This window comes from Myotis yumanensis, unplaced genomic scaffold, assembly GCF_028538775.1.
Source record: "Myotis yumanensis isolate MYYU_CA2020_CCGP unplaced genomic scaffold, mMyoYum1.0.hap1 SCAF_2, whole genome shotgun sequence".
Classification (NCBI taxonomy): domain Eukaryota; kingdom Metazoa; phylum Chordata; class Mammalia; order Chiroptera; family Vespertilionidae; genus Myotis; species Myotis yumanensis.
This window is the reverse complement of record NW_027223753.1, coordinates 40161561-40186072: the sequence shown is the minus strand read 5'-3', so window position 1 is coordinate 40186072 and position 24512 is coordinate 40161561. Positions and strand designations below refer to the sequence as shown.

Genomic DNA, 24512 nt, shown 5'->3' with positions numbered 1-24512 from the left:
AAGCACATGGCATTGTGCAATTGAATCCATTGACAGATGTGCCCTTAAAAGCCTGTCGGCGCTGGGCAGGAATATCAAACGAGCATAAAAACACATAAAGCAGCTGACAAACTTGATCAACTGTGATCGTCCATCAAAGGGGGGCTCTTCCCGGACTTGGCCACAGTGCAGCTGCACCATGTTTCTTAGCGTGTAATTGTGATAAAAGTGTCACCCGGTCCCGGGAATCTAATGGGAGATTGATGAGCTTTGAGGAGCAGTGGGCAATGTGACGGTTTAAGTTGAATTTCTTTGTGTGTTGGCAGCTTTAACGACATGCGTCCTAGAGGGAGACACATAGGGCTCTTTTGACTCGGTCAAAGCATCCAGACTCTCTTGAGTTTAACCTGTAGAACCTTGTAGTTGCTGCAATCAAAAAGAATAAATGGAGTTTTCCATCTTTTTTTAAAAAAATCTATCACTGCATGCCCAGGAAATGTAAGCACTAATATATTTGTTGAACGAACCAAAGACATGGTTTTGTGTTTTCATCAGCCTCCCAGAGGCAATTAGCTCCCAGGTTCATCCCCAGGGCTTGTCTGACATTGTGGGTCCTGTGTATTGATGGTAAGGGAAAAACAGAAAAATAGTCTGTGACCTGTTCCCTTGAGAGGGCAAGCGTCAAATGGACATATTTGTCCTTTTACTCATGTATTCGCCTCCACTGAACTTCACAAGGTAATTTATCAAGCACTGTATAAACAATACTCTACTTGCCAAGTTAATTAACCTTTGTCATTTTGCATTATTTTTTTCTCCCCTTTGTTCTGACTCATACTAGGATAAAATGTCAGTAGTAGGGTGATGATTTAACAGTGAAAATGGGTCTTCCTGAAGAAAAGTTACTCCTGAATAACTAGACATAGGACAGATAAGGGCACACCCATGTTCGTAGCAGCTTTATTCACAATAGCTAAATGGTAGAAGAACCCCCGGGTCCTCCCATGGATGAACAGACAAGCCAAATGTGTATATGCAGACAATGGGATAATGCTCAGCAACGAAAGGAGGGAAGTTCTGCATATGCTACAACATGGATGAACCTTGAGGACATTTTTCAAAGTGAAATGAGCGAGTCACAAGAAGATAAATTCTGAAGGAGTCTACTTACCTGAGGTGTCCAGAGGAATCCAGTTCAGAGACAGAAAGTAGAATGGTGGTTGCCAGGGCCCCAGACCAGGCAGTGAAGAGTTAGTGTTAACTGGGGATAGAGTTTAAGTCTGGGAAGAAGACAGCAGTGCTGATGGAAGGCTGCAATGGTCACACCACCAGGAGAATGTGCTTTATGCCTCTTAAGAATGGTTAAAGTGGCAAATTTTATGTTATGTATATTTACCACAATAAAAATAACTGTTGATAATAACTTCAGTTTATTGAGAACATGCTATATACTAGGTCCATATTAGTCACTTTACACACATTATTCAGTTTTCTCCTCACCAAGCCCTTTGAGATAATCGTAACAATAGGTCCTTCATCAAGCACATAATATGTGCCACGTGTTGTTGTCAGTCCTTTGTAAGTACCCACCCATTTAATCCTCACAGTAACCCTATGATGTAGGGCATATTGTTACCTCCTTTTCGTAGTTGAAGGTATTGAAGAGAGAAAAGTTTATTAACTAACAGAAAGCAAGTGGCTGTGGAGACAGGATTTGAACCCCTGGCAGTCTAGCTCACGAGTCTTTTCACTTAACAGCATTGCAGGTTCTCTCTCAGTATAAGTGGCTTTCCTAAGTTCACTAGCATGGAGGAGGCAGAACTGGGATTTAGCCTCCAGCTTAAATGAGTCAAAACTCAACACAATTGACTTCCAGAGAGAGAGAAAGGTAGGGCTGCCTATCTGGGCTGCCTCAGTAGAAGGGAGGTGAGAATGAAGATATTAGCATCAGTAGTGAAGGAGTTTGAATGCTGCAAGATTAGGAGCCTAATGTAAGCCTCTCCTATCTTCTGGAAAATCTGGTTTTCCTTTTCCTGGGCAGACTATAGATGGGACACCTGTGCTCAGTTTTGAACCACACATTTTAAAAAGGATAAAGCAAGTCAAAGTATATCCTGGTAAAGGAGACTAAGGCAGTTGGGGGATGGGAAACTATGCTGAGCCAAAATTTCTTAACACACACATGGCCTCATGGGATCCTGGGTACACACAGGAGGCAGAGAGCTTTGGGCTTGGAGAAATGTGGAGGATATGGAGTCCTTAGCATCCTTTGTGGGAGGGAGTAAAGTAATACAGCTCAAACATGAGAGGGTTTCACAGTGATTCGTATGCTGCGATCTTAGGTCATCATCTTTAGTCTCCCTACCCACCACCATGAAAACTGGCCTAACCAAAGGTACAGGAGTGAGGCAGAATATCAGATGCTTTATCTCGTTTGGGGGAATATTTTGAGACCTTGCTATTCTATCATGTACCCCACCACCAAGGAGGCTGTGCCCAGCTAATTAAAGTCCTAATCACCCAGTTTAACTAATGAAGTGAGGTAGTTTTATTCTTTACATTTATCTAAAACTCACTCAAGGGTAGCTAAGTTGTCCCCAAAGAAAGATATCACCAAATATTATAATACTAGTTTTGATTCTCTAGCTGTACACAAAGAGAGAACAACAGTAAAAGCATTATTTAAGTCCAAAGCCATCTGGCCTTATGGAAAAAATGTCAGATCCCTCGTGGAGAATCAGATGGAAGGCAGAGTTCAATGTTGTCTGTCTGGCTTAGTCCACTCTGGTTCTGTTTGATTAATGTTGGGCCTCTGTAGCACCTGCTTTTGCATCCTCACCTTGTTAATGTGCCTGAACACAAGTCTGGGGAAGCTGGTGGAGAAGACTGAACGTGTGTAAGCCTGAAGTGGAGACGACAGGGAGCAGGGCACCCCGTGTTAATAGTGTTCATCTCTCCAAAGAGTTGTGTGGTAGAAGGTGGTGATTTGTTCTGTGTGACTCACGAATAGAATCAGACCTGGTGATAGGAGTTTCTAGGAAGCAGTTTCAGTTTATGCGTAAGAAGAATTTTCTACCACTCAGAGCTATTGAGCAGTCAGGTATAGTGCCTTCTGTGCAAATGAGTTCTCGGTGGCTGGGAATATTCAAGCAAGAACCATAAGAAGGGAAATTGTGGGAGTTGAGTAGAAATGAAGTATTGAGCTAAGTCACATCTAAGGTGATGACACTGTTTTTAAGATTCTTTGTCTCCCTTAAAATAACTTCCTTTCAGTATGTCTTATCTTCAGATAAATAGAGGTTTTACAAAACCTTCATTGGAGATTACAAGCAGGAAATATTTCTTAAACCTTTGTCATTGCCCAGCAGGGGACCGATTGAATTGTGCAGGGTAAGAGTCTAAGTGAAGTATTCTGTCCTAAATATCAAAGAAAAGGAAAACTGGGTCTTTGTCATTTGGAATGTCCAATTTTAGTTGTTTATCACATCTGAAGTATTTCTACTCAAGCTTGACTGCACTTTTTTTTAAACCAAGAAAAGAAACATTTGCAGAACGTGACAATAGCTAGAATTTTAAAATCCAAAAGCTGTCAAAAATGTTTTGATCCCAATTAAAGAGACCCTTTTCAGCAATTTACACCTTGTCTTGAATTTCAAAGGATTCTTGATCCCAATCCTTATATGAGTACATTTTGTTTTATTATTAGCATGTTGCAGGAATAAGTCAGTATTGAAAGCTGTTCCTATTTTCAGAGACCGCAGTATTGGTACTATGTCAAAGGAATCCGTGAGAAGTTGAAAAATGCCATATATATAAATTCATTGTTGTTAGTGACAGTGGAAGCAGTAGCAAATCAGGAATGGTTTCATATCAATAAGTTACTGGGTCCTCAAATCAGACCAGTGGACACGGAGGCAAAAGTGAGGTCATGTTTATGTGGCAGATAAGGAAACAGACTCTGCAAGGGTCCCTGTCTTGCTGTAGACTCAGAACAGACCTTCCAACCCCAAATCCTGTGTCTTTCCAGGGAAACTCATTAAACTCGCTTATTGTCCCATTTACAGTTTTGTTCCATAAAATTATTATAATTTTATGCCATAAAAAATCATCAATATTTCAGGATCCTAAACAGAAATCTGTTTCTCAGGATGGAGGACAGTGGTCTGCATCATCTTTTCAGGATGATGTAGCATCTTGTTGCCACAATCCCATGTGAACTTTGCTTGTTCATTCTGTTTAGCCATCACTGATCTGGCACTGTTGTGTGCACCATTCTAAGTGCATTACAACAATTCAGTGAAGTATATATATATGCTATTATTCTCACCATTTCACAGATGAGAAAACTGAGGGCCAAATCATTTAAGTCACACAGCTACTGAAGGCAGAACAGAGATTCAAACCCAGGTAGTCTGGCCCAGAATCCTTGATGGTAGTAAGATATTGCTAATTATAACAGACCTGCCTTAACAAAATACCATAACTAAGTAGCTTATGAACAACAGGCATTTATTTCTCACAGTTCTGAAGGCTGGGAAGTCCAAGATGATGGCCCCACCAGATTCAGTGTCTTGCGAGAGAGCCTACTTCCTTATAGAGGGCACCATTTTGCTATGTGCTCATGTGGTAGAAGGGTCAGGATGCTGTCTAAGGGCCTCCTTTCTAAGGACACTAATCACATTCATGAGGGCTCCATCCTCATGACCCTCAAAGGCCCTACCTCTTAGTACCATCACCTTGAGAGTTAGAATGGGAGGGGTGCACAGAATGGGAGGGGTGCACAGAAATATTGAGACCATAGCAATAACAAATTTTAGAAATGATTTCCTTTTCTATATATTAGAACAGAGTCCATGTCAGCCCTGTCTTATTGTCACCATTGTTCACTTTCTGATGAGCTTTCCTGAGTGAAGACAAAAGGGTGGAGTTACAACGGGGATTTCTGGTGGATACAATGTTGGCAGTGGAACTAATACCTGGACAGGCGGCAGCGTGTTTGATGCCTATCCTCTGCCATGCGATGCTCTGTTTTCTGGGGAGTCACAGATGGATAATGAGTGGTCCATACCCGAGGTGGTCACAGTCCAGTGCTGAAATGAGACTCACAGATTGAACTGACAGCTGCTTGATATACAGGTGTGAATGGAGTTGTCAGTGCTCGGGGCATCAAGACTGGGCTGTCCCTAGAATATGAAGGAAGATTTTTACAGAAAAGGGCTCACTGATTGGCTGTGGAGGAGTACATTGGGGAGGACCAGATGAGCAAGTCGGAAAGAGAAAACTATTTCTAAATGCACAACTGTCTAAAAGAGAAAAATATGTGTGCTCATTCATTCTTCCCTGGAGGAAATATTAACTGAGTCCTTCTAAAATACACAGATGAACAGGGTGCATCCTTCTGTTCATCACATTTATCTATCCGGTTAGTATAATGACATTCACATAGTACATGCTCAGTGATACTGCACAAAAAATAGACTTAGTGCTTGAGAATTGGCAAATGTACACAGAATACGCAGGGCATGGCAGGGGAGAGGTGGAGAGTAGCCCAGGATTGAACACTGTCCATTATAACAGAGGGGTCATGGTGTTTTAAATGCAAGGGCTGCACTTAAATTTCAGGGCTGATTTAATAATTTATTCAGTGAAAAACAGATGTCACCTTATCTGTGTCTCATCAGAAACAGGACTGTTCTTCCCTCAGTTCTAACCGGATGGTCTGGGAAGAGCTCAGAGGAAGAGGAAAGAAAACTGGTCCTAGGGAGGAAGGCAGGGAGGATGGTGAAGGGGCTGTAGAGCAGGATGCTGGGATCTGGGGGGCCTTGGGGACAACCCTGCCATCTTGCGTGCCACTGAAACTAAACAGCACACACTACTCTCACAGGACTGGTGATATATCTTTGGAGATTCATGTTTTGGATTTTTTCGGATAAATACACAGATGTGGAATTGCTGGGTTTTAGGGCAGCTATATTTTTAATTATTTGAGGAAACCATGTGGTTTTCTGTAGTGGCTGCACCAATCTGTATTCCCATCAATAGTGCGCAAGGATTCCCTTTTCTCTACATCCTCTTCAGCATTTGTTATTTTTGTATTTTTTAAAATGATAGCCATTCTGAGAGGTGTGAAGTGATATCTCATGGTGGTTTAAATTTGCATTTCCTTGGTGATTAATGATGTGAGCATCTTTTCATATGTCTGTTAGCCATCAGTATGTCCTCTTTGGAGAAATGTCTGTTCAGTTTCTCTGCCCATTTTTAAATCATATTTTTTATTTTTTCTGGTATTAAGTTGCATGGGTTCCTTATACATTTTGGCTATTAACTCTTTTTCAAGATGTATCATTTGCAAATATCTTCTCACATTCAATAGGTTGTCTTTTCATTTTGTTGATGGTTCTCTTTGTTGTGAAAAACCTTTTTAGTTTGATGTGGTCCCATTGTTTATTTTTTCTTTTGTTGTCCTTACTCAAAGAGACATGCCCAAAAAGATATTCATGAGACTTATATTAAAGAGTTTACTGTCTGTATTTTATTCTAGGAGTTTTATGGTTTGAGGTCTTAACATTTAAGTCTTTAGTACATTTTCAGTTTGTTTATGTATGTGGTGTAAGAAAGTGGTCCAATTTCACTTTTTACATGTAAAGGGCATCCCAAAATTCACGCAAGAAGTAATTTTGATAGAAAACACGGGTTTATAATAAAAATTGTAATTTTTTATTGATTCATAAAGCATATAGTATAGGGTTATGTATGGAATAGCACATCGGGTAAAGGGCCTCCACGGCTTTGCTGGCACATACGCAAAGCCGTGGTCTTCATTGTCCCTGCTCCTGGGCCATAATTGGTACTTGGTAATGCTTATCAAATTGAAGGAATTGAAATCAAAGGGCAACAGATATTAGAATCTGATTCAATAAACCAAGTCAAATTAGGCTTTTATTTGTTGTTGTTGTTGTTAATGCTCACGCAAAATTCAAATCTTGCGTGAGTTTTGGGACACCCTTTATCTGCCCAATTTTCTCAACACCAGTTACTGAAGAGACTGTCTTTACCGCATTGTATATTTTTGTCTTCTTTGTTGTAGATTAATCGACCATATATTTATGGACTCTGTATTCTATTCTATTGATCTATTATCTGTTTTTATGCTAGTGCCATACTTTTCTGATCATTGTAGCTTAGTGGTATAGTTTGAGATTAGGGAGCATGATACTTAACATTTTGTTCTTCCTCAAGGTTTCTGTGGCTAGTTGGGGTCTTCTTTTAGTTCCATCTACCGGTTTTTCCATATTAATTACTAACCTGTAAGCAGGACTGTATGATTTATAGCAGGCTTTTGTGGATCTTGTCTCATTTGACAGCCAAACAACTCTTGGAGGTTTTTATTAACTCCCTTATATAGATGAGTCAACTAAGATACATGGGTAAGTGGCTTGCCCGTGGCTACTATGTGTAGCAGAAACTGAATTCAAATTCACATAACGCCTAAGCTTGTTTTCTTTCTTTTACTCCAAATATTCTTAGCTTGACTGGTTCTGTCCCCCTAATGGGTATTTTGGATATTTACATAAGAATTTTGGTGGTATCATCTTTTGGGTTAACCCTTTGTGCACCATAAGTGTCTATAGATGCAAGCGGCGGATTTTTTTAAATTAAATTCAAAATATCGTGGCGTGTGGGAATGGTTTATGCTTTGGACACGTGACAGTTAGCTGGTTAAGGGTGGTAATGCAGGAATTTATTAGGAACTATGGATGCTAAACATTCTGCAATGTATAGGACTGTCACACAGCAAAAAAGTTTCCTTTGCCATATGACTTTCTAATGTCTTATCAGACACTCATGTGGATGAAAAGCCTATTTATATTACCTGAATTTCAAACCTCACTCTACTTTACATATAAGCAAAGTATTTCTGTACCATATCCACAATACTGAATTTCCCAGAAATGCAACTAACCTGAGAGAGAGATGTATCTTGTTGTTCATCATTTTGGAAAGCCACACCACTGTGATGCATTTTGTATTTGAGTTATCAACATAGCAGTGCTGCATCCATTTCATATTCACCATAACTCAACTAATTTGGCTCTTGTTTAAAATGTCAAATATAAAGAAATGAGTGTCAATAATATTGAGTTGAATGCTCTCTTAAACCCAAATTTATTCATTATAAGAAAGTGCAAACATAACACTGTTGTTACATTCTTTTATTGTAGCTGTGACTAAGTATAAAGAAATTCACATGATTTTTATCAAAAATCATATTCTTTTGTTTCTCCTTTATGTTATAATTTGGACATTTTAATTTGCTTAAACTTTATATGTGTAGGTAGATTATATAATCATTTTAGACAATAAAGGAAGAATTACAAAATATTTGTTATTAAAAGGAGTTGAGTTAGATAAGGTGAAGAACTGTCTAGGCCAGAGGTGGGCAACCCCTGGCACACGTGCCAAACATGGCACACCAGTAACTTTTTTTTATTTTTTTTATTTTTTATTGCTTAAAGCATTACAAAGGGTATTACATATGTGTCCTTTTTTCCCCCCCACCCTTGACAAGCCCCTGCCCTCCCTTACCCCCCAGTGTCTTATATCCATTAGTTATGGTTATATGGATGCATACAAGTCCTTCGGTTGATCTCTTACTCCCCTCCCTCCTGTCCCCCAACCCTCCCTGGCCTTACCACTGAAGTCCGACAATCGGTTTGAGGCAGCTCTGCCACTGTATTTATTATTGTTCAAAAGTTTGTAATGGTCTTAATTATCCATGAAAGAATGAGATCATGTGGTATTTTTCCTTCATTGACTGGCTTGTTTCACTTAGCATAATGCTCTCCAGTTCCATCCATGCTGTTGCAAATGGTAAGAGTTCCTTCTTTTTAACAGCAGCATAGTATTCCATCATGTAGATGTACCACAGTTTTCTAATCCATTCATCTACTGATGGGCACTTAGGCTGTTTCCAGATCTTAGCTATGGTGGATTGTGCTGCTATGAACATCTGGGTGCATATATCCTTTCTGATGGGTGTTTCTGGTTTCTTGGGATATATTCCTAGAAGTGGGATCACAGGGTCAAATGGGAGTTCCATTTCCAATTTTTTGAGGAACCTCCATACTGCCTTCCATAGTGGCTGCACCAGTCTGCATTCCCACCAGCAGTGCACAAGTGTTCCTTTTTCTCCACATCCTCTCCAGCACTTGTCGTTTGTTGATTTGTTGATGATGGCCATTCTGACAGGTGTGAGATGGTACCTCATTGTTGTTTTGATTTGCATCTCTCCGATGATTAGTGACTTTGAGCATGTTTTCATATGCCTCTTGGCTTTCTGAATGTCCTCTTTTGAAAGGTGTCTATTTAGATCCTTTGCCCATTTTTTGATTGGATTGTTTATCTTCTTTTTGTTAAGTTGTATGAGTTCCCTATAAATTTTGGAGATTAAGCCCTTATCAGATATGACGTTGGCAAATATGTTTTCCCACGAAGTGGGTTTTCTTGTTGTTTTGTTGATGGTTTCTTTTGCTGTGCAGAAGCTTTTTATTTTGATGTAGTCCCATTTGTTCAGTTTCTCTTTAGTTTCAACTGCCCTAGGAGCTGTATCAGTGAAGAAATTGTTTTGGCATAAGTCTGAGATTTTGTTGCCTTTGTATTCTTCTAGAATTTTTATGGTTTCCTGTCGTACATTTAAGTCCTTTATCCATTTTGAGTTTATTCTTGTGTATGGTGTAAGTTGGTGGTCTAGTTTCATTTTCTTGCATATATCTGTCCAATTTTCCCAACACCATTTATTGAAGAGACTATCTTGGCTCCATTGTATGTTCATGCCTCCTTTGTCAAAAATTAATTGAGCATATTGGTTCGGGCTAATTTCTGGACTCTCTATTCTATTCCACTGGTCTATATGTCTGTTCTTGTGCCAGTACCAGGCAGTTTTGAGAACAGTGGCTTTGTAATACAGTTTGATATCTGGCATTGAGATCCCACCTACTTTGTTGTTTTTCAGGATCGCTGCAGCTATTTGGGGTCTTTTTTTATTCCAGATGAATTTTTGGAGAGTTCGTTCTAGATCTTTGAAGAAGGCCATTGGTATTTTAATGGGAAGTGCGTTGAATTTATAGATTGCTTTGGGTAGTATGGACATTTTAATGATGTTGATTCTACCAATCCAAGAACATGGTATGTTCTTCCATCTGTTTATGTCTTCCTCTATCTCTTTTTTCAACGTCCTGTAGTTTTCTGAGTAGAGGTCTTTAACCTCTTTAGTTAAGTTTATTCCTAGGTATCTTAATTTTTTTGGTGCGATGGTAAATGGGATTGTTTTTCTGATCTCCCTTTCTGAAAGTTCACTATTGGTGTATAGAAATGCCTCAGATTTCTTGGGGTTAATTTTGTATCCTGCTACATTGCCAAATTCATGTATTAAGTCTAGTAGCTTTTTGATGGAGTCTCTAGGGTTTTGTATGTATAATATCATGTCATCTGCAAATAAGGACAGTTTTACTTCCTCTTTTCCAATTTGGATGCCTTTTATTTCTTCTTCTTGCCTAATTGCAATGGCTAATACTTCCAGTACTATGTTGAACAGGAGTGGTGAGAGTGGGCATCCCTGTCTTGTTCCTGTTCTTAGGGGAAATGGTGTTAGTTTTTGTCCATTGAGTATGATGTTGGCTGTGGGCCTGTCATATATGGCTTTTATTATGTTGAGGTATGATCCTTCTATTCCCACCTTTCTGAGAGTTTTTATCAAAAATGGGTGCTGGATTTTGTCGAATGCTTTTTCTGCATCAATTGATATGACCATGTGGTTTTTTTCTTTCAATTTGTTTATGTGATGTATCACGTTTATTGATTTACGGATGTTGTACCATCCTTGCATCCCTGGGATAAATCCTACTTGGTCATGGTGTATGATCCTTCTGATGTACTGCTGGATCCGATTTGCTAAGATTTTGTTGAGGATTTTGGCATCTATGTTCATGAGGGATATTGGCCTGTAATTCTCTTTCATTGTGATGTCTTTACCTGGTTTTGGTATTAGGGTGATGCTGGCTTCATAGAATGAGCATGGAAGCGTTCCTTCCTCTTGAATTTTTTGTAGTAGTCTGAAGAGGGTAGGTTTTAGTTCTTCCTTGAATGTTTGGTAGAACTCCCCTGTGAAGCCGTCTGGCCCTGGGCTTTTGTTTGCTGGAAGCTTTCTGATGACTGCTTCAATTTCTTCCATAGTTATTGGCCTATTGAGGTTTTTAGATTCTTCCTGATTGAGTTTTGGAATGTTGTATTTTTCTAGGAATTTGTCCATTTCCTCCAGGTTGTCTAGTTTGTTGGAGTAGAGTTGCCCATAGTATTGTTTAACAATCATTTGTATTTCTGTGGGGTCTGTTGTTATTTCGCCTCTATCATTTCTGATTTGGTTTATTTGGGACCTCTCTCTTTGCTTCTTGGTGAGCCTGGCTAGGGGTTTGTCAATCTTGTTTATCCTTTCAAAGAACCAGCTCTTGGTTTCATTGATTTTCTGTATTGTGTTTTTGGTCTCTATTTCATTGATTTCTGCTCTAATCTTTATTATCTCCTTCCTTCTGCTCACTCTGGGGTTTTCTTGTTGCTCTCTTTCTAATTCTTTGAGTTGTAGAGTTAGATGATTGACTACCATTTTTTCTTGTTTTTTGAGATAGGCCTGTAGAGCTATAAACTTTCCTCTCAGGACTGCTTTCATTGTGTCCCAGAGGTTTTGGATTGTTGTGTTTTCATTGTCATTAGTGTCCAGGATGTTTTTAATTTCTTCTTTGATGTCATCGGTAACCCAATCAATATTTAATAACATGCTATTCAGCTTCCAAGTGTTTGAGTATTTTGGGTTGTTTTTATTGTAGTTTATTTCTAACATTATGCCATCGTGGTCTGCGAAGAAGCTTTTTATGATTTCAATCTTCTTGAATTTGTGGAGACTTTGCTTGTGACCCAATATGTGGTCTATTTTTGAATATGTCCCATGAGCACCTGAGAGGAATGTATATTCCGCAGCTGTGGGGTGAAGTGTTCTGAAGATGTCAATTAAGTCCATCTGATCTAGTGAGTCATTTAGGATTGCTGTTTCTTTGCTGAGTTTTTGTCTAGCGGATTTATCCAGTGATGTCAGTGGTGTATTAAAGTCCCCTACTATGATTGTATTGTTGTCGATCTCTCCCCTGATATCTTCCAGAAGTTTTCTTATGTATGTGGGTGCTCCTGCATTGGGTGCATATATGTTTACCAGGGTTATATCTTCTTGTTGTATTGATCCCTTTAGTATTATGAAGTGGCCTTCCTTATCTCTGGTTATGGCCTTCACTTTGAGATGTATTTTGTCAGATATAAGTATTGCTACCCCAGCTTTCTTTTCCTTTCCATTTGCATGAAAGATATTTTTCCATCCCTTCACTTTCAGTCTGTGTGAGTCCCTTCTAATGAGGTGGGTCTCTTGTAGACAGCAGATGTATGGGTCATGTTTTTTTATCCATTCAGCCACTCGATGTCTTTTGGTTGGAGCATTTAGTCCATTTACATTTAAAGTTATTATTGAAAGGTACTTGTTTGTAGCCATTTCTTTTTTTGTGTGTGTGTGTGGCGGTTTTCTTCCTGAGCTTGATATTTCTTCTTTTTACACAAGTCCCTTTAGCATTTCTTGCATGGCTGGCTTGGTGGTGATAAACTCCCTTAGCCCTTTTTTGTCTGTGAAGCTTCTTATTTCCCCTTCAATTTTGAATGATAGCCTTGCTGGATAGAGTATTCTTGGATTCAGTCCTTTGCTTTGCATCACTTTGTAGATTTCCGTCCATTCTTTTCTGGCCTGATGTGTTTCTGTTGAGAAATCATTTGATAATCTAATGGGAGATCCCTTGTATGTTACTTTCCGTCTCTCTCTTGCAGCCTGTAAGATTCTCTCTTTATCCTGAACATTTGCCATGGTAATTATGTGTCTTGGTGTGGGTCTTTTCGGGTTCACCTTGTTTGGGACTCTCTGGGCTTGTGTGACTTTTTTCTTCCCCACCTCAGGGAAGTTTTCTGATATTATTTCTTCGAATAGGTTTTCTAATCCATGTTCATCTTTCTGTTGTTCTGGCACCCCTATTATTCGTATGTTGTTTCGTTTCATGTTGTCCCAAAGCTCCCTTAGGCTCTCCTCCTGTCTTTTAATTTTTTTCTCCATTTGCCGTACAGTTTGAGTGTGTTTTGCTTCCTTGTCTTCTAATTCACTAATTCGGTCCTCCGCTTCTCCCAGTCTACTGTTGATACTTTCAATGGAGTTTTTTATTGAAGCTATGTCACTCTTCATTTCTTCTTGGGACTTACTTAAGTTGTTGATTTTTTCATCTGTTTCTTCTAGCTTCTTGCATAAGTAGTTGAGTTTTTCATCTGTTTCTTCTTGCTTCTTGAACATGTGGTGCATGTACTCTAGGAACCTTATTCTGAATTCTTTTTCCGTCATGTTGCATATCTCTGTCTCACTTAGCTGCTTTTCTGGCGAGTCCTCCTTTTCTTTCCTTTGGGGGTTTCTTTGCCTACCCATGTTTGATCTCGCTGACATATGTAGATGTTGAGATGTTCAGTGGCTGCTCCCTGGGTGGCAGGGGCTCCTTGGGTTGTGGTTGCTGCTCAGACGGTTGCGGTAGCAGCTGCTTTCCAGTTGGCAGCAGCTCCTCTGGTGGGTGTTTTTCACAGCTGTGTTGGCTCTTCTGGCTGGTGGGGGGAGGCTTCACGTACAGCTGCTGTTCCACAGACAGAGGGTGTGGTGATCAGGAGGCTGTGGTGATCAGGAGGCTGCGGTGATCAGGGGGCTGCTGTTGCTTGGATCTGCGGTCTGGGAAACGCTCCTCTCTTACCAGCACTGCATGGTCTGGGAAACGCTCCTCTCTTATGGGCACTGCATGGTCCGGTCAGTTCCTCAGGATGCCCCCTTTAGTCTCAGTTCTCCGCAATCACAAAATCCAAATCTCAAATCTCCTGGTGCCAGCAAACCCGCGGAACTCCTTACCCCGGTCAGGGTCTGTGTCTGTCCCAAGAGACGCGGCTGTCTGCCATGCGGTCTCCCTCCGACCCTCTGGGCTCAGGTCTGGCAAACTTTCCTGCCCAGATCCCTGGTTTTTAACCTTTCCAGGGGAGGTCTGCCCTTCCCGGCTGCAAACCGTCTCACCAGCTGAGTAAATTTGCCAATTCGGGGTGGGTGTTATTAGTTTCAGCTGCTTACTCCGTTTGCTCCGGGACAAGACCTGGGACGCGTCTGCCTATATCGCCGCCATCTTGCTTCCGCCACACCAGTAACTTTTGCTGGCATGCTAAACCCTCTCTTATAATCTTCCATTTACAATTGTGAATCTTTGTTCTCAGTGATGAATTTTGTTAAGTCTCGTAATAGGAGTAGCCTGACGGATGAAAGTAGTAGCTCATGCATATCTCTGAAGGTCACGGAATATAAACCTGATGTAAAATCTCTGTCATCAGTGATGCAGCAGCAAAAGTCCCACTGATAATATCAAACGGAGTCATAAAGTTTTCTGTTGGACTATCAGTGTACATGTATACATTAAAAAATAAATGTATTTTTCATCATCATATACTGTGTTTTTGTTGCTCAAATGAATTTCATTATTTCTTCAAGGTTCTTCACATACGTACACCTTAAGAGATATCAAGTAGGCAAAACATGTTCTCAAAAAATTAGGGTTGGCACACAGAAGAATTTTGAGTCAGAGATTTTGCTGGTTTTGGCATGATTCACAAAAAGGTTGCCTACCGCTGGTCTAGGCCATGCTACTATTTTCATTGATCCATTCATTCATTCATTCATTCACTCATGCTACATATGCTTGTTGGTGGATGGGGATGAACCAGTCTGAAACTTTTCCTTTGAGAAACTTATAGGAGGTAAGACATATGTTTTACCTATGTCAAGCAAGAATAATAAATGCAATAAGATAAAGAGATAAAACTATTATGAGAGTTCAAAAGAAGAAATGATTTCTTCCATCTGAAAACATATGGACTGATTTAGGAAGAGGTTGAGCCTTGAAAATGGTCAGGGCTTGAAGTTGGAGATATGAGAAGATCAGTGTCCAGGCAAAGGGATGGACTAGTACTCTGCAGTGGGAAAGTCATGAAGGAGGATAGGCATGGAGAAGAGTGGGGTGCCAGTGGCTCTATACAGGAGGACTGTGATGCTGTCCATGAAAGATACACTGAGAAGATAGGCCAGGGCTGGATTGTAAGGCCAACAAATTACATGCAAACCACCTAGGCTTGAACAGCACTCTCTGATGCTCACAAAACAGGAAGTAGAAAGTGTTCTCTTTCCTTCCTCCACTTCCTTATTTTGCCTTTCTTTCCTCCTTACAGTCTTTTCCTTCTATCCCATCTCCATGCTCTTTGTGCATTCTCTTCAGTGTTCCGGCTCCCACATGCCTGACAACAGCCCCAGATCCATTTTAATATCAAAGAGACTGAACATCTAAGGGGAAAAATTGGGTCTCTGGATGTTTAGTGTCTTGTTGGATGATATTGAATTTTAATTTATCACAAAAAAAAATCAATTTATAGCTCACAATCAACCTGTTTCTAGAAGTTGGAACTGTCAGGAAACGGCCTCTGTAAGATAGTGGGTTAATTCATGATGGGGAAGAAGGATGTCACATCATCCAGAAAGTGAGACATGACTGCTCTCAAGCAGATTTGGTAAACTCAGAAAAGAGTTAGCTTTCCCGTAATGAATCATTTTTATCAATTTTTTATTTTAAAGAGGGAAAGAGGTAATATTTTCTGTGTTAGCAGCTTTCAAATGCTTGGGCTAATTAAATTCAATCCCCTAAGAAAGTATTATTCCCATGAAACAGATGAGGAAACTGAGACCACCAGAGGGTAAGGGACTTGCACAAATCCAGATGCCCAACAAATTGCAGATCTGAGGACTGAGGACTGACCCCAGCATGCACGGTGGCTATATCCATGTTCTTTGCAATCCTGTGGTGTCTCTCCCCTTCAAGGGCACAGTAGGGCCTCTGGTGAGCAAGTGACGGTTCATTTGCTCCAGGGGAAGTCAAACTGCCCTTAGGGTTGTCATCATGCAGAACAGCCCTGTGACTGAAGGTTTATCAGCTACTATTTGGGACTCTGAATGGATGTGTAAGCCCCTAGGTCTCAAAGTTTCAGAGCCTAAATACGCAGTGTGATGGGTGTACCTCATCTGCTTGTTCTCGGTGACTCTGTGTCCTCCTCTGGAGACTCAGGGTTGTTCCACAGGCTTTTTCTTAAAGATCCAGATAGTAAACCTGGTGAGCCATATGATTTTTTGCAAATATTTAGTTTTGCTATTGGAATGGGAAAACCACCACAGACAATATATAAACAAACAAGCTGGGCTGAGTGCCAATAAAACTTTATTTGTAAAAACAAGTAGCTGGCCCATGAGCTGTTATTTGCTGGTTCTGTTCTATACGGTTATTAAGGAATCTTCCAATTTTCTCCTTCTGACCCCACAATGAGCACTAGGGGAGATAGGATGGGCACAAGCTAGAGACTGTTCTTTACCTCTGAGCCCTTTGGATGGGCATAGAAGTACTTTTTATAAACCTTGAAGATAAATATTCAGCTCTGAGGCATTACATTAGTTATTGAGCACTGATTGCCCAGACACTGCTAAGCACATCACATATATTTTTGCCATTGAATTTATCTTTATTTATCTTTTTTAAATTTATTGTTGAGAGTATTACAGATGTGCCCTCTTCCTCGCCCCCGCCCCCCCTGCCCCCTGCAGCCTGTTCCTACCCAGTCTCAGGCCTTCACAGCCCTATTGTCTATGTCCACGGGTAATGCATGTATGCATATAACTTCTTTAGATAATCTCTTCCCATCCTTCCTCGCCCCCTTCCCTCTGAGATTCATCAGTCTGTTCCATGCTTCCATGTAACTGGATCTATTTTGTTCATCAGTTTATTTTGTTCATTAGATTCCACATATGAGTGAGATCATGTAATACTTTCTCTGACAGGCTAATTCTTCAGGTCCCTCCATGCTGTCGCCATTGAATTCCTGCAATCCATCTATTAGTTTCGTATTATTTATTATCCCCATCTTACAGATTAGGTGACTGAGGCTCAGGAAGGCTAGGTCACTTGACCAGGACTAGTCTTACATTTTTACCCATTTATTCATTGAGCAAATATTCATTGAGTACCTGCTATGTGCCCAGGAGTATTCTCAGCGTGTGCATACATCGGTGAGTAAAAAGAAGGTCTGTACCTTGTGGCATTTGCATTCTGATGTGGGGAGACAGAGAAGGAACAGTAGACATACATAACTGATATGCTCTGGTCAAAAGTAGCAAGTGCTCTGGATGAAGAAAAAAGCGAGCAAGGCCATGGCATTTCTCCACTGTGCTCTCTGTGTCCTTGCAGGCTCGCATTATAAATCACAAGTATTAACGCACTCTGGGAGTTGTGAGGGTCAACTGAGTAATGGAGAGAGACACTTCTGAAAATTCTCATCCGTTTCCCAGAAGCCGTTACACTTGATAAATCAGAGCTGTCCATTTGGGTGTCTCTGCTTTTATTTAGACGACTGAATGCTTCATATAGAGTCCGCTGTTTGTTATTTTTCCATCTCATGCACTTATTTTAAATTTTAATTTAGAACTCACTTTCCATGAGTGTGCCTTGGTTATTTAGTAGGTGCTTCTGTTTTTGAAAAAGCACTCATTAGGAGAGCTGTTTTCCTAGAATTGGTGGTACAGTAGCCATTCGGTGCAGCACCGATATGATGGCTCTGTGCTTCTCTCAAGTATGTCTCAGCGGCGGCCTCAGATGGAGCAGCATTCATAATCCTGGGTGCAACAAAGGCATGTGTTTCACAGAAAGCAAGAGGTTGGGTCCAGGTACGAGCCTGGTAAAATTCACCTGTCGGGGAGAGGTTCTGTCTGGGGAAATGTACGTGGAGGACCCTGTGGGCTAGGCGAGCTGTGTCATGGAAAGTGTTCTGTATTGATATCCGAAGGCCTGAATTTGAATTGTCACTCGCTTATAGCAAGTGCAGGTTGAACTTAATGGTAAAAACAACAATGGCAATAAGAGTGATGGTAATAATAATGAAAACACTTAATGTCCCAAATCTTGCTGGAAGTGCTTTCATGCATCTTATTTCATACTTTTATAAGTCACTGAACCTCTTAGTATCTCAGTGTTCTCCTTTGGAGTGTGAGAGCAGTAATTAACTAGCCAATCTTTACTAGAGTCTTGCTAAATAGAGATATTATCTTTTTTTACATGAGATGACACTGAGGTTCTGTGAGGTGTGGTGCATTGCCAGGAAGTCTCAGTGAGAGGGGCCCTGTCCACCACATTACTTCACACCACCAGTCTTCTGGCTGAAACAGGGAAACTGGTGTGTGAGTGCGTCTTACATGGATGGTTAGATATTACCTGGAATGAAACATTTCAGTGATTTCCTGATTGACTTTGTTATCAGTTGCTACAGTTAATGATTATATATATTTTTGTTGTTGTGAATCTTCACCCGAGGATAGTTTTCCCATTGATCTTTAGAGAGCATAGAAGAGAGGGAGGGGAGAAGAGAGAGAGAAGGGGGGAGAGGCAGAGATAGAATAACATCAATGTGAGGGAGACACATCGATTGGTTGCCTCCTGCATGTGTCCCAACTGGGGCCAGCAAGAGAACCCACAACCCAGATGTACGTACCCTTGACCGGGAATTGAACCCAAGGCCCTTCGGTGTGCAGCCAAAGCTCTAACCTCTGAGCAACACCAGCCAGGGCTGACTACATAATTCTAGTATTAACAGTGAGGTGAATCTAATGCTCTCACATTTTTATGTCCTATACACACAGCCCCTACTTCTTCCTTGCACCTTTCCCAGCTTTTCTGTAAACTGGTGACATTTGCTTGCCTGATTACTTGCAAATATAAAAGGTGGGGAGGATTTTAAATAAATAAACAAACAAACAAAAATGCTAGATCAAGCAATATGAAGGCCGGGGGTCCATGATTTGGTCATTCTTGTATCTCTCACCTTCTGGAACGTGGTAAGTTCCCAGGAGCTATTTGTGGAATTGCACTGAATCCTTCATTGTAGAATCAAGCAGCCCCTGACTCCCCTCCTTGTCTAGCTGTGCCCACCTAGCACCCTTGGCCATTGTGGCTGGCATCCAAGTTATAGCAGCAGTTATCTCTTGGAGAAAGACAATGGCAGCTCCTTCCCCTCTGCTGGTGGCCTTCAATAATACAACCCATCTTACTCCAGCCACATCTGTCTTTCCCTCGTTCCTTTAACTTCTAGATCAGTGATTTTCAACAGGTGTGCCTCAAGAATGTTTAAAACATGCAATACCTGACTATTTTAGTCAGAGGCACTGACATTTTCCCTTAGATTGTCAAATAAAAAAAATGACTATAGCTAACACAATAGCCATCCAGTGTGAATGAATCAAAATTATAGGTACTTTTTGGTCAGACCTGCAAAATATGTATTTTTTGATATGCCACAGAATTCTAGTAATTAATTCATGTGTTTCATGAGTGAAAACAGTTGAAAATCGCTATTCTACATGAATAGGTTGTCTGATATTTATTAAAGTTTGCATATATACATTTAATCTCACCTACCACGTGACTGATTTTTCCCCATTTTCCTTTTTTTTTCCTCATCCCTTTTCTCCTACTCTCATATGCATGTAGATATAGTCACTTTTTTATATTGCCATATGTATTTTCAAAGACTTAATGAAGTACCTACTATGTGTAAAATATAAGTTTAACCTGCAATGAAAGAATTTGTTTATGCAAATTGAGAAGAAGGCAGGATCTAATTGAGGGGAAGGAGAAGAACTAACGTTTATTGAGCCCCTACTATGTTTTCAGCACTATACTAATATCTATATATATAAAAGCCTAAGTGACCGAACAACTGAACGACCAGTCAGCAGGTCGCTATGACGGGCAATGACCAACAGGGAGAAGATGCTCCATGCAGGAGTTGCCCCCTGATGGTTAGTGAACTCCCACAGCCAACCTCCTGTGGCCCCTCTCCCTGGCCAACCTCCCATGGCCCTGATTGACCCCAGTCACCGGCCAGGCCGAGAGACCCCACCCATGCACAAATTTGTACACTGGGCCTCTAGTTATGATATATAAGTTCCTGGAGGACATAAATTCTTGCTTTCTCCCACCCATCCTGTGCACTGCCCAAATGGGGAGTGCTTCCCAAGAGTGGGGTCCACACCTCAGAATTTTGATGGTTGGGCACCCTGGGCCCTGCCTGGAGCCTTTGCAAGCATGGTTTGATCCAAGGGATGAGAGAGTTAGCCTAGCAGAGCTGGCAAAGTGAGGGATAACCTGGGAGTGTTCTAGCTACTATGTAATGAATTACACACACTCACTCAGTCCTTGCAATCACACTAGGAACTATGGGTGTTACTAACCACATCCTACTGTAGGAAGCTATGAGCCTGGGTTTTGGAGGACAATAGAGATGCTCTAGGCACTGGGGACAAAGGACAGGGACTTGATAGTCTGACTGGAGCTGCAGCCTCACAGCCTGTGCAATGAGCCCAACATCAGGTGCAGTTACAGCTGTTTTAGCTGTGGGCAGCTGCTCTGCTGTGGCCTCGGCCACCTGTTTCTATTGGGATCACTGCCACACTCAGCCTCCCTCCAGCTGCCTCAGTCACAGAGCTCAGGGATTTGCCTGCCAGGCTGGATTTGACTTCTTTAACTATTCAGAAAATCAGGAGAGTCCAAATCTGCAAGAATTTACCAGGGAAACATGGTCTTAATATTTAAATACAAAATGCCTGCACCTCCAGAGACTGAGGTCTGAATTTTTCATGATGTCTAAGAGATGTGCAGACTGTTTTGAAATTCTGTATGTAAAATTGAGAAAATAAAGATTGTACTGTCAATTGTCTAAACTCAAGATGCTCATAACCTCACTTTTGAGGAGAAAATACTTCATCTTCTATATAAATGAGTCCGAGGGGAGTAACTGAGACTCCAATACAGAGATGCATCATCTCATGACTCTGTGTGGTGTAATATACCCACCCACACGAATAGACACGCATACTCCTTCATGTTTATTTCTGTGCTGTCAAAGTCTGTGCTTATGTTTTCCCCCAATCATCAGTAGCCTATGGTACAACTTCCCTAGCACTTACCTAAAACATCTTCATCTGATACAGTGATAAAAAGGACCTCATGTTGAGAATCTCTTTGTAGTTTTGCAAAAGGTTTTACTTTATTTCTTACTAGAGGGCTGGTGCACGAAATTTGTGCATGGGTAGGGTCCCTAGGCCTGGCTGGCAATCAGGGCTGGACAGGGCCTTACTTCCGCTGGCTGCTGACTGCTGACCAGACCTTCCTTCATTCCATGCCACCCCTTGGTGGTCAGCACAGGTCATAGCGAGAGATCGAACTCCCAGTCAGGCGAACTCCCGAGGGGACAATTTGCATATTAGCCTTTTATTATATAGGATAACTCATTAATCTTATGAGGTATGTAGTACACATGCAGTTTTACTAGTGAAAGGCCGGGGGCTCAGAAAGGTTCATTGCCAGCCCCAAGTCACACAGTGATAATTGTCGGAGCCTAATCCTTATTTGTATTTGATGCCTTTTCTATTTATAAAAGTAGTGAATATTTGTTATAGAAAAATCTACAAAATATAGAAAGGTTGAAAAGAAGATATTCAAATTATCTGAAACACCACCTCTTAGACATGAACCCAAACAGCATTTTGATGAGTAAACCACCAGTGTTCTTTACACAGCCATAATTTTTTTAAAAAAAATGAAATTATACCATACATGCTTCTTTGTAACACACATTTTTCACCTACATTTCTTCTTTCATTAAATATTTAGTAACATCATTTTAAGTCACCATAAAGCATTCTAGCATAGGAGTGAGACATAATGAACACCATATTGTTAGTAACTGCATCTTTGGCAGATCATTATGCTTCTCTATGGTTACTTCCTTCAGTTAAATTTCAGAATTAATGGGTAAACATGTGTTTTTATTTAGGTCAAATTATGTTCTAGAAAGTTGTATCGCCGGATGTACAAATACTATCCATTACACTACATAACTGTCAGCACGGAGTATTACCATTTCTTTCAAAAAATAAAATTTTAAGATTTTTTATATTAAACTTTAGTTTAAATGCCTCTGTCTTAATTTCATTATCTGCTCTTTATAGAGCAATGCTATAATTGTAGAGACTTTTATACTGATGAGAATAATGGCCCTTTGGCTTTACCTGCAAATCTGAAGGGCATTGAGAATGGACTGAAAACGGGATTTCACATTGAGTTTGACTTATTAATTCTCAAGGTGTTACCTGCCTAGACCACCATTTTGCCCTTGGTCATACACTTTCTCTGGCCTATGTTTAGGGCAATGTTATCATTCCTCATGTACACATAAATGCCACCAAGAGAAGAAAACTTGATCATCATTATTATTATAATTTAAGATTTCTGATCTTTGACTTTCAAGCAGAATGACATGTATTTATATATGCGTCCCCACACATAAATCTCTCCACTCTGGGGCGGGTCATTACCACTCTGAACCTACGTTTGCTCAGGTATGACATGGGGATAGCTTGGGTCTTCTTCGCAGGTCTGTTGCAACAATCCAGGGAGAGATAATGCATGTTAAGTTCTTGACTAATCAGGTGTCCTTGATGATGTACATTATTTTTGTGATAAGAGAATAAAGTTGGCATTCAGCAAATGTTAATGAATAGACTCCTTTGATGTTTTCATTCTAATAACTTTATGTAATTTATGGGGACCAGGTCTATTGAGCAAAGGAATGAAGCCTAGGCACTGGCCAAACTCAGAGCTAATGAGACTGAAACAATGAGATTTTACTGTGGACTCCTTCCGGGTTGCTCCCATGCCCAGTGACACTATCAGGTTGGTTTTCTGCTCATAGTGTCTGTATTCCCACCACTCGTTCAAGTCTCCTCGGGTCAGAATGCACCTTAAAGGTAATTTCTCTAGTCTCAGAGTAATTTCTGTACAACGCTGCCTTGGCTTTTATTTTTTTATGAAACGATATGGATATCATTGGGAGAATTGAAGTTAACTATTCCATAGAGTGAAAAATAACATCCTTAAAAACCAGAGCTCCAGTCAGCACCTTGGAGAAGTCTTGTTTTTCTTTTTCTGATACTCTCATCTGTAAAAATTAAATTCTTCTCTCAAACGTTTACCGAGCATGCACTGTGCACCAGGCACTAGGTGCGAAGATGAGTCAGAGAAATCCCGCTCCTCCACAGGACCCAGAATCTCACAGCTGAGTAAATGGCCAATTATGCAACAGTGTGATAAGCAAGATCATGGCATGGCTGCCTCCCTTCAAGTTCATCCATGTGTGTTTCTGTATTAGCAACCTGAAAAGGAAAGCAAACAGAATCACTCTGATTAAAGGAGCAGATGATATTTAATTGACTCATACAGGGAATGTTGATGAAATAGAGATGTAATGCAGAGATACTGTGTGGAGAACAGAATCACAGTCCAGATAGCTCAGAGCGGGAGCAGAAATCCTCTCGGCCTCACCTCCCGCTGACCCCCAGGGTTAAAGGGGAACCACTCTCAGTTCAAAACACGCCAGTCTTTCTTGGCCTTTGCACATGCTGTGTTTCTGCTTTGTTTCATTTTCCGGCCTAGAGCTTTCCTGGCCTGCCTCTGTCCTGCCCATTCTCTCTTCACCCCTCCCTTTCTCTTGCTGATTCCAGTTTATCCCACAGACTACTCTGCTCAGACACCTTCTCCTCAGGAATCCAAGTGAGAGATCCCTTGACTATACTCTCACATGCCAGCCATTTCTTTATAACACTTATTAAAGTGTGTTGTACAAAAGGTGAAAGAAACCCATTAGTCCATCCAGGGATGAATGGATAAACAAAATGCGGTATATACATGCAGTAGAATAGTATTCAGCCTTAAAAAGGAAAGAAATTCTGGCACACTCTACAACATGGATGAACCTTTGAAGACAAGTGCTTAGTGAAATAAGCCAGCCCCAACAAGACTGGCTTGTGGAAGAATTAAAGGTGTGTGGAAAGAATTACATATGTGGAAATATTGTATGATTTCTATTACAGGCGATTCCTAGAGTAGTCAAATTGATAGAGACAGAAAGTAGAATGGTGGTTGCCAGGGACTTGGATGAAGCAGTGGAGAGAATGGGGTGCATGTTTAATAGGTACAGAGCTTCAGTTGGGGAAGATGAAAAAGTTATGGAGATGGTTGGTGGTGATGGTTACACGCAGTGTAAGTGTTCTTAATTCCATTGAACTGCATGCTTCAAAAAGGTTAAAATGGTAGTTTTTATGTTGTGAATATTTCATCACAATAAAATTGTGTTATAGTGGGGTATACCTTCTAATACCTCAGGCTCCATTGAGAGCAGGGAGCATGGGTTTTCACCACTGTACTCCCAGGATGCTAAGCACACAACTTGCAGAC

The 24512-nt window shown here is 40.7% G+C and overlaps 1 protein-coding gene across 2 annotated transcripts in view; it reads left to right on the top strand.

The window, feature by feature from the left end:
* Window positions 1-24512, top strand: part of DAB1 (DAB adaptor protein 1) — a 1070166-nt gene that overhangs the window by 939955 nt on the left and 105699 nt on the right. The window lies entirely within an intron of this gene.